General features: G+C 31.3%; 1 long non-coding RNA gene across 1 annotated transcript; it reads left to right on the forward strand.

Moving 5' to 3' along the window:
• The first annotated feature begins 1364 nt into the window (after window positions 1–1364).
• Window positions 1365–5661, forward strand: LOC127150953 (uncharacterized). The gene is made up of 5 exons (XR_007823599.1): window positions 1365–1768; window positions 1844–2797; window positions 4158–4384; window positions 4735–4885; window positions 5401–5661. It is a non-coding gene; the product is annotated as an uncharacterized LOC127150953 (long non-coding RNA).
• Window positions 5662–10035: the final 4374 nt, after the last annotated feature.

Raw genomic sequence — 10035 nt, forward strand, 5'->3', positions numbered from 1 at the left:
GAAGCTGTACTTCCTGAGAATGGAAACCAAAGCTGAATCTGTTATGTCTACCCAACAATTAATAATTATTGTACGCAAACATATATATATATATATATATATATGAAATAAAATAAATAAAATGATTATTATATATATATATATGTCTTGGGTTTTTGATCTCTTCTCTTTTGCTTTGGTTCTCTCTAATTTTATCCCCATATTTATGTTTATTTTTATGAGCAATAGAATACTAGTTTTGTGAAGTTGTTATTTATGGTTATAATCATGGTGGAAAATTTTGCATTCCAGATTTCGATAGCCTCAAAGTTTTAAAAGCATCGGAAATACATTCATTTTTTCTTCTCAATTTTCATTTATAATATTGTCAATTTGAAACTTTCTTTTCTTACAAAAATTACATTTAAAAAATACGAAAACAAACTTTTTTTTTTTTTTTTAATTATTTTGACTCTCATCCAAATCTTGCAGCATTAATTTTCACTATCATTTCATCAAAAATCACGTTAATCAGGTTAGGTGAGCTCTCTTTTTTCCTTCGTCATTCAAAACCTTTATTTTCAACGTCATTTATTTTAAAATATAATATTAGATTTGTTGGAACATTTCTAAATATAATATATTAAACCAAAATAATTATAAAATACAACAAACAAATATTTTATATTTTATTAACGATAGATATCGATATTATTAATAGACTTCTATCAATGTCGTTTATCTATATATTTTATGAGCATCTACCATTGATATAATTTAAAATTTTATTATATTTTATAAAAAAGTTTTACCAACATTTAGTAATTATTTTTCTGTTTTTTTTAACCTATGCTATCACATCGGCATTTACAATTGTATATATGTCAGTTATTTTCCAGATGTAAAACCTTGCATATGTTTATGTGTACAATTGTTAGATAATTAACATATTTGTGTTTAATAGTTGTTAATTTAGATTAATAAGAGTTTAATTAGTATTTTAAATGAAAGGACAATTACAAATATAATAATTGGTGTAAATTATTTGTAAATATAACACAATATATAACAGTTTATACATATGAAAAAAATTTAGATACATTTATTGAAGTCTATCTGTTAAAGGTCATACCAACAATACAGTAAAAGTCTATCGGTGATATACTATATAATGGATACACTAGAAGAAATGTGGGCTTTAATGTCGGGTGGAAAAAATGAAAAATGAACTTTAATGTCGCTTTTCAAAAAGCGGATGTTTAATGTCGGTTTTAAACCGACATTAAAGCAGAAGCTTTAATGTCGGTTTTAAACCGACATTAAACATTCTCCCTTTTTTAAAAGTGACATTAAAGCTCATTTTTTTTTTTTTTTTTAATATTGTAAAAAGTCAATGGTTTCTCTCTCTTTTTTTCCCCAATTTAATTCAGCAAAAACCCTAGGGTAGTCTTTCCCTCCCATACGTTCTTTCTTTTCTTTTTCCCATTCTTCTTCCTGTCCTTCCTCCACCCAAGCTCGTCGGCCGCCAATTTCACACACAGATGATGTTACGCACAAGCTTCGGCTGACAATCCACCACCAGACGTTCACGCACAGACGACATTTCCGGGTACATGTATGCATATCTGTGAGTTGAATATATTCCAATCTGAACAGGCCAAGATACATGCAGGTTCTCTTGAGGATGCTTCCAGCCTACTATAAGCACGTTCGGTCCTTTGAAAATACCCTCGTCACCAAATTTTATGGTCTTCATTGTGTGAGATTAACTGGGACTTCACAAAAGAAGGTATACAAGGATACTAAAGCAGTACAATGGTTGCCATGGATCCTTCAGTTGATCACAGATTTTGTTGATTTACAGGTGCGATTTGTCATAATGGGAAATCTATTTTGTTCTGAGTACACAATCCACAGGCGTTTTGACTTGAAAGGTTCTTCCCACGGCCGTATAACTGATAAACCAGAGGCAGAAATCGATGGAACGACAACCCTTAAAGATCTTGACCTTAATTATATATTCCGGTTGCAGAAGATTTGGTTCCAAGAATTTTGTAGGTATAAGTTATTAACATTTTTCCTTACCAGTTGTTTGTTATTCACTTTTGTTCATGATAAAAATTTGTATCTCACTCCTTTGCTCCCTGATGAATGACCTTAACGTACTCATCAAATGAATCTACATCTGAACTCATACTTGGAGCTGAGTTGAAATTTTTCTGAACTGGAATTTATTGTATCATGTAGTATAAACGTTGTTTGCTGGTTTTCTGCTTTCTTATACTTCATTACTTTTGATGAAGATACGGAACCCGAGTCTTTGCAAGTTTTTTCTTTTCTCATTCTTACTTTTTTTCTACTTTTGTTTCTTCCCATTTCGATTCCTTAAAGATCAATGACACCCAGGTTTGGTAACCGGTTCAAAACCCACATACCAGAACCCTCCAACAAACACACTACTCTGTTTTTACTGTGTTGATTGAAGGATCTGTGGCCTCTCATTCTGTTGATCCCTTTGGGTTTTGCTGATTAGGTTTTCTGGGTTTTGATTTGGAGAATGGCGGGGATTTGAGGGCATTCTGTTGATTGTGGATGGAGAATTGGAGGAGGATAAGGAAATGGGGTTTGTTGTTGCATTTAGGATCTGTGATTGGTGATTGTGTTTTGATTTGGTCTAAAGGGGAAATATGTTGGCTTTTCCTGGAACTCCAGGGACATTGACTGGGTTTGTGTTGAGAATTTTGCAATGTGTTTTTGCTGCTGGGTCTATTGCTTCCATGGCTACTTCTGTTGGCTTCTATAACTTCACAGCTTTTTGGTATTTACTCATTCTCTTCTCGCCCTTTTCTTCTTTTGGTATGATTAGTATTGATTGTATTTCGAATCGAATATTCTTCAAGGGGTCTTTTTTTTAGTATTGTATGACTGGTGAATCTTTGATTGAATTAGAAATTTAGGGAATGCTGCTGCTTAGTCTTATCCTATTTGTGACCCTTGCCTTTTACTGGTGGTTTGGCTGCTTTTGGTTATAGCTTTTGCCTTGCAAGTTTGAAAATAGCTGATTTGAATAGTCCACTCCGTTTGAGCTTTGATTTTATGAAACCTTTGAATAATTGTACGGGGAATTTGGGGTCTTAAGATAAGTGTGGGATTATTGCCTTGGTTATTTTCTATCGTTTGTGAGTATTCTTCTTCATTTTCTTTCATTTGACTTGTGTATTTTATGCAAGGGATACATATTTGGTTCTCTCGTTCTCTTATTCCCTTTGAGTGCTATTTGATTCAAGTGTGCCTATTCATAGTTAATAATATATGTATATATGATCAGTACAGTAGCGTAATTTCTTTGAGGGGAGGACGTTTCTGAATTTTGGTGCCTGTGTTTCTCTTGCTATGGATTCTGTTCTTGTCTGAGCCTTTTTTCCTTTACATTTGAATGTCATTAGGTGAAAGGGAAATGCTCAAATGCAGACTACAGCAATAATCTGCCATATTTTGGGGTAACCTTCTGATGTAAATACTTAAGGTGAAGTTTTTTGGTTGATTGAATCTTTCATTACTGTCTTTTTTATAATAATTTGATGATAATGGAAATTAGTTAATAAAGATACTTGTAATACTCTCTCTCTTGTGCTCATAAACAACCTCTTTAAGGGTCTCACCCGTTACTTCAGCAAAAATAAGAAGGCACACCTAAAACTCTTTCCCGAATTTGGCGTAAATAAACATTGTAATCTTTATTAATATTAGGAAGTTCGAATGCCACCTCCGGTGGTCGGCCACCAGGTTCCATTTCCGGCCAGCCTTAAAACATCATTCCAAATACTCTCTAAGTTGAAACGAAAACAATAATTTTCAAATACATTTTTCTTTCCAATTAATTTTTTTAATTATCACTTTTCTTTCCAATAATAATTAAATTAATTTTTCTTTCGTTTTGTTCTATTTTTTCTAGATTAAAATTGATGATCTATCTATGTGATCTCAAGTAATGTCATGGACAAATTTAAATCTATATTGTATGTGTGATGGTTTATTTTAGTTTAATAACATAACGAGAAGAACCCCCAAAACTTGACTTGGATTTTTCAATATCTCTTCTTACTTAACAGAATTCCCTTGTTTGACTTGGATTCTACTTTACTAAACTAATATATATATGTGTGTGTATAATGAAGGGACATCAGTGATATGTTAGTTTGGAGCTTAGTGCGCATATAATAACAGCAGTGATAGGGTCGGGGGTTCTATCGTTGGCGTGGGCGATAACGCAGCTCGGTTGGGTGGCTGGACCGAGGGTATATACTGCAGGAGGTAACAATGTTAAATTTTGTGGGTTGGCTCAGTATGGTAATCTGGTTGGTGTTAGCATTGGTTACACCATTACTGCCTCCATTAGCATGGTGTAAGTCTTCTCTCTTGACATAACTTTAAGCATGGCGTGGGCGATAATTTTTTCTCACCTTGCGCACAGAGTTTGGCTTCTTAACATTCTTGACAAATATGTTCTGTATGAATTAAACCTGGTTATATAAATTTGGTGCATCTCTCCACATCCATATGACATTCTATGGTTAGCTATAAACATCTCACTTTGGCAAGAGAAGTCTCGCTCATGTGAGTTCAAGTATTGTTTAGCCAGACTGGCCAGAATTCATTTTAAATTGGCTCTTTGACCAAATGGTTCACATTTTACTTATTGTTTTACCTCGTTACATTTTCTGATTGCTTTCTAACTTGAGTTTCAATTGTCAGCAGCCCAATGTGCAATCTAGATCACAAAAGGAAGGCTTAGAATCTGAACAATTTTGGAATTTGCTGGGAGGCAAATCTGAATATCCTAGCCAAAAAATCAGTCGAGATGCTGAGAGTGATCCTCACCTATTTTCTTGTACTTTCTCAAGAGGTCTGTATAATTCCTCCTGCTAGTGAAAATTTTATGCTTTATCTTGTAAACTTTGCTATACTCCTAATTCTAAATCTGACCCCCTTTCCTGTGAACTTTTTGGGTGAGCATAGGCTCCTTGGGAGACCCTCCAGAATGTGTCCTGAGGAGTTTTGGTTATTAAATTCCTTTCTTGCAATCGGTCCTAGCTTGATATTGTTGTTTTTTATTTTTCTTCCGAGTTATTGGATATTTTTCTTCTTGTTGGGATCATCTGTTTGCGGAAAGAATAATCCTATTATTATCGTAACAATATGTTTTCTTTTATGCTTTACATGTTCATGAAAAGATTCCTTGCTTTGTTGTGACCATTTATATGGGGTTGTTTTGAGAAATGGCAGGTCCACATCGACGAGATGTTAATGAGAAGAGAGATTGTTTGTTCTGATATTTTGATATTTTGATATTTCTACTAGCAACTAGGTCATAACATTGTTACTTATCAATTCAACCATCCATCTTCATGTCTTTTACAGGGAGTTATCACTAAACAAATGACTGCAATAGAAGAAATGGTTGCAAGTGAGTACAATTAGCCAGACCCTCATCTTTGTGACAAGATCTTGAAGTTGGTCATTTGTGAAGCGTTCTACTTTTCTTTCTTTCTTTTTTTCCAAAGGATGATCAGTGTAATAATTAAGCTTCATAATTTCTGTGTTTGGATCCAAGTTGTATATAAATGTCACATTATTAAGATTTCATTTTGTATATGTACAAGTAAAAGATTTCGTTTTTAACTATTTGGTGTCATACAAAATAAACAATAATGCAAGGATTTAATAAAAATAAATTTGAAAAAACGACATTAAAGACAGCTTTAATGTCGGTTAAAAAAAAATTAAAGACATCTTTAATGTCGGTGGAAAAACGACATTAAAGATGTATCATAAGTGACATTAAAGGCATATTTAATGTCGGTTATCCACCGACATTAAAGATGAACCGACATTAAAGGCCTTCAATAACACCTTCAAAGATGTCGGTTTATAACCGACATTGAAGGGCTTTAATGTCGGTTTATAACCGACATTAAAGATGTCTTTAATGTCGGTTATAAACCGACATTGAAGCCCAACCGACATTAAAGCCCTTTAATAACGCTCGCAAAGATGTCGGTCGCCAAGCGACATTAAAGGCCTTTAATGTCGGTTTTAAACCGACATTAAAGGCCAAATTTCTTGTAGTGATAGAAGTCTATTAATCTAATACCGATAAATTTTTCTAAATATTGATATGATTTTGTGTTAGACTGCTTTTGAAAAATGGGAGCGAGGTTCTGTAACATTTAGTATAATAATGGGTCATATATAGTTAATGTAATCCGACCAGCAATTTTTCGTAATTTGAGGTAGGGGTGTCATAGTTGGTTCGATTTTCTTGGTTTTAGAGTCAACCAAGAACCAACAAGAACTAATTAATTTTATAAAATAGTGATTCTAACCAACCAATGAGTCGTTTTTATTATTGGATTAGAACGTCGATTTGAATTTCAAACTTGTGCTCGTTTAAGTTTTTTTTTTCCTCAATTTTGTTTCAACTTTTCTCATAATTTTTTTTTTGTTGAAATCTGAATCTTTTTACTTAATTTTTTTTATACAATAATTTAGCTTTTTTTTCTTCAAAAGAACAAACATGCATAAATCATACTAATGAATTGAAGTTTAATAAAGTTTTAGTTTGGAAACTTCTCTGTATTCATATATCGTCTAAAGATTTTTGTTAAGTTAATTTAAGTTAAGTTTTAGAAAGGTCATTAGGCGATTAAGCATAGCTTACTAAGAATGAGTATTATTTTTTGTGTTTAGACATATCAAGGATGATCAAGTCATGCCGTATCTCGTATACCAAGCAAGGATGCATGCGAGCTGGGTGTGACAAATCAGTATGCAAATGACAATTTGTAAACAAATGTAAGCTAATTCACATAATTTTCCTTGATGGCTTGGGAAGATATGAAACGTGGGAAGTGGATGAGGAAGGAAATGAGAGAGGACCGAAAACTAGTTTTTACCATAGTTTGTTTAGGAGTTTTCCACGTAAAACCATTGTAACGTAATTCTCTCTATATTCTCTCCATTCTTCTTCATTATTATTATTCGCAATCTATTTTAGTTGCATTTATACTCTATTCGATCATGATCTTCTTTTTCCAACAAGCCTTTATCCAAACATGATTTAATTTTGGGTATTAATTTTTAGTACTTATCGAATACTATGTGGTTATCACCATTAGGTGGATTGATCCTCCACATCATAAAATAAGTTAGATATTTGCACCAAAATAATTGGTATATTGAGACAAAATTACTATGTCAAAGAAGGCTAGGTTTACTCTAGTGAAATACATAATAGACCGATAAGAATAAAAAAGTGGGTTCCAAATACATTTGCGATTAATCATTAAAATTTAATTACAATTATATCAAATTTTCATCATTGGTTTGGTAAACATGACCTAAATTGAAAGTAAAATGATATATATAATTATTAAAGACAATAAAACTAGTTGCAGAATTTAAAATTGGATACAGTAATATATATATATACCGAAGAAGTGTAGAATAATATACATTAATACTCCTAGTTGGGAGGCTTTTTTCTTGGCAGACATCCCAAGTTGGAGTTAAGACTTATCCAACACGTGTAAAATATCTCATTATTTTGACTACTTTTAATCATTCAACCAAATATTTTTTGGGAGGTACTATTTGTTTTAAATTTGTATTTTTGTTAATGAACTTATTTTTTACTTAAATATTATTTGATTGAGTTAATGGTATATATATATATATATATATATATATATATATATATATATATATATAACTAGATAGAATGCTGTTACAAAGCAGTGTAAAATAATAAATGAGAAGTCAGAATACTTAATTCTAACAAAGTTATATGAAATATGTTATTTATTTAAGATAATAAAATGATTTGAAGAATTTAATATTTGTTAGGATAACATATTATCAATTCTCCTCGTTGGAGGCTTTTTTTTTTTTTTATTTTTCTGTCTTTTTAGGCCGACCTAGTTTGACTTTTTTCCTTAATTCAACATTTACAAATATCACATCATTCTAAGTGAGTTTTCCTTAATTCTCCTAGTTGGGTACGTACTATGAACCCAACACCTTATTAAAATCCTTATTTAATTAATGTAGGTCCCCAAATTAAACAATATCATTCAATTAATTAATTACCTTCAAAGATAACAATGTCTAAGGTTCAATAACAACTATAAATATCCAACACTCCTTCCCATTATTCAAAACCAAACCAAACCATTGTTACAGAAATATCATCCTATATCAGAAGGGTACGTATTAGGAGGAATGAGTTTCGAGGATCTTTCCAACCTTGATCCAGTGCCATTTAAGGATGTTGATAGCGAAGAGATACAAGGATTTGGAGCGTTTGCAGTGCGTGAGCATAATGAAGAAAAAGGAGAAAATCTGGAGTTTGTGAAGGTGATAAATGGGTTTGAACAGGGACGAAGGGGTATTCGAATAATTTTCACTGTTGTCCTGTCAGCTAAAAACTGTAATGGAATTATTTGGACTTATAAAGCTAAAGTCTTTTTTAATCTACGAGCTGCAGTACGTCTCTTGGAGTTTGAAGCTGTACTTCCTGAGAATGGAAACCAACAAAGCTAAATCTGCCATGTCTACCCAACAAATATGCAAACATATCTATGAAATTTATTAAAATAAAATAAAATAAATAAATTATTATATATATCTTATGTTTTTCTCTTCTCTTTCTCTTTCCCTTTCACTCTCTCTAATTTTATCCCATTTTCATATTTACTTCATCAGGCATGGAATCTTAGTTTTGTTATGTCATTTATAGATATAATATTTTACCGCAGGTAGAAGTTTATATAAGTTATAAATTTTATCGTCTATCAATTTTGTTATATTTATAAATTTTTTTAAATATTTATATAAGTTTAATTATTTGCAAAAAAAAATTATACTCAGTATAATTACTTATTTTCTAAGAAGTTTTTTTAAAAAATATAACAAAGCGACAAAATATTTACACTGTATAAAACAATTTCGAAAACAAAAAGAACTCACAGGCTTACAACGGAAAATATAAAAAATGTCTCGTCAACCACGCTGTAAAAAATACGCATAATATATTTGGTACACAATCATTTAGATATAGCTATTGTTTGATACACGATTGTTTAGATTTTATCATTTAGATTTGGATAACCAAATCTAAACGATTTATTTTTTCAATTCTATCGTTTAATTTGGTTACACAATTGTTTAGATTTGACACGATTTTTTTTTCAAAATTTGGTACATGATTGTTTAGATTTGAATAAACGATTTTTTTCAAGATTTTTTTAGTACACGATCGTTTATTTTTTCAAGATTCTTTGTACACGATAGTTTATTTTTTCAAGATTCTTTGTACACAATCGTTTATATTTGGTTAAACGATATAAACGATATTTTTTAAGGAGCGCGCTCTTGCAAATATGACAATTATAGTACCATAAATTAGGCCCATAACACATCATTTTTACATTTGCAAAAATAGTAAAATAGAAGCCCAGCCTGCATTTTAAAAATACGAAATTACAAAGTTAACCTTCAATCATTACTGATACCAATATATACGGTTGATACACTAATATATATCGCTGATACATCAATATATATCGTTGATACACCTGATTTGTTTTGCTGATGTACTGCTCATACACTTTTTTTTTTACTCTCTAATACTTCACTGATACATATTATTAGTGTTGATATGTTATTGATACACTTGCTCAATTGTTGATAAACTCAATCAATTAAATACACTTGATGCACTAAGAATGATACACTTTATATATTGTTGATACACTTGATTTAATACACTTAATCACTTGCTAAACTTCATCGATACATATTATTAGTTTGAAACACTTGATATGTTGTTGATACACTTGTGAAACTGTTGATACACTTAATCAATTAAATACACCTGATGCACTAAGCATGATACACTTTATGTATTGTTGATACAATTGTTATGGTATGTTTACAATCTTAAGGACATGGTGAAACATCATTATCGCCTATAGTCAAGAAATTAAAACTGAAAGA

This window comes from Cucumis melo, chromosome 9, assembly GCF_025177605.1.
Source record: "Cucumis melo cultivar AY chromosome 9, USDA_Cmelo_AY_1.0, whole genome shotgun sequence".
Classification (NCBI taxonomy): Eukaryota; Viridiplantae; Streptophyta; class Magnoliopsida; order Cucurbitales; family Cucurbitaceae; genus Cucumis; species Cucumis melo.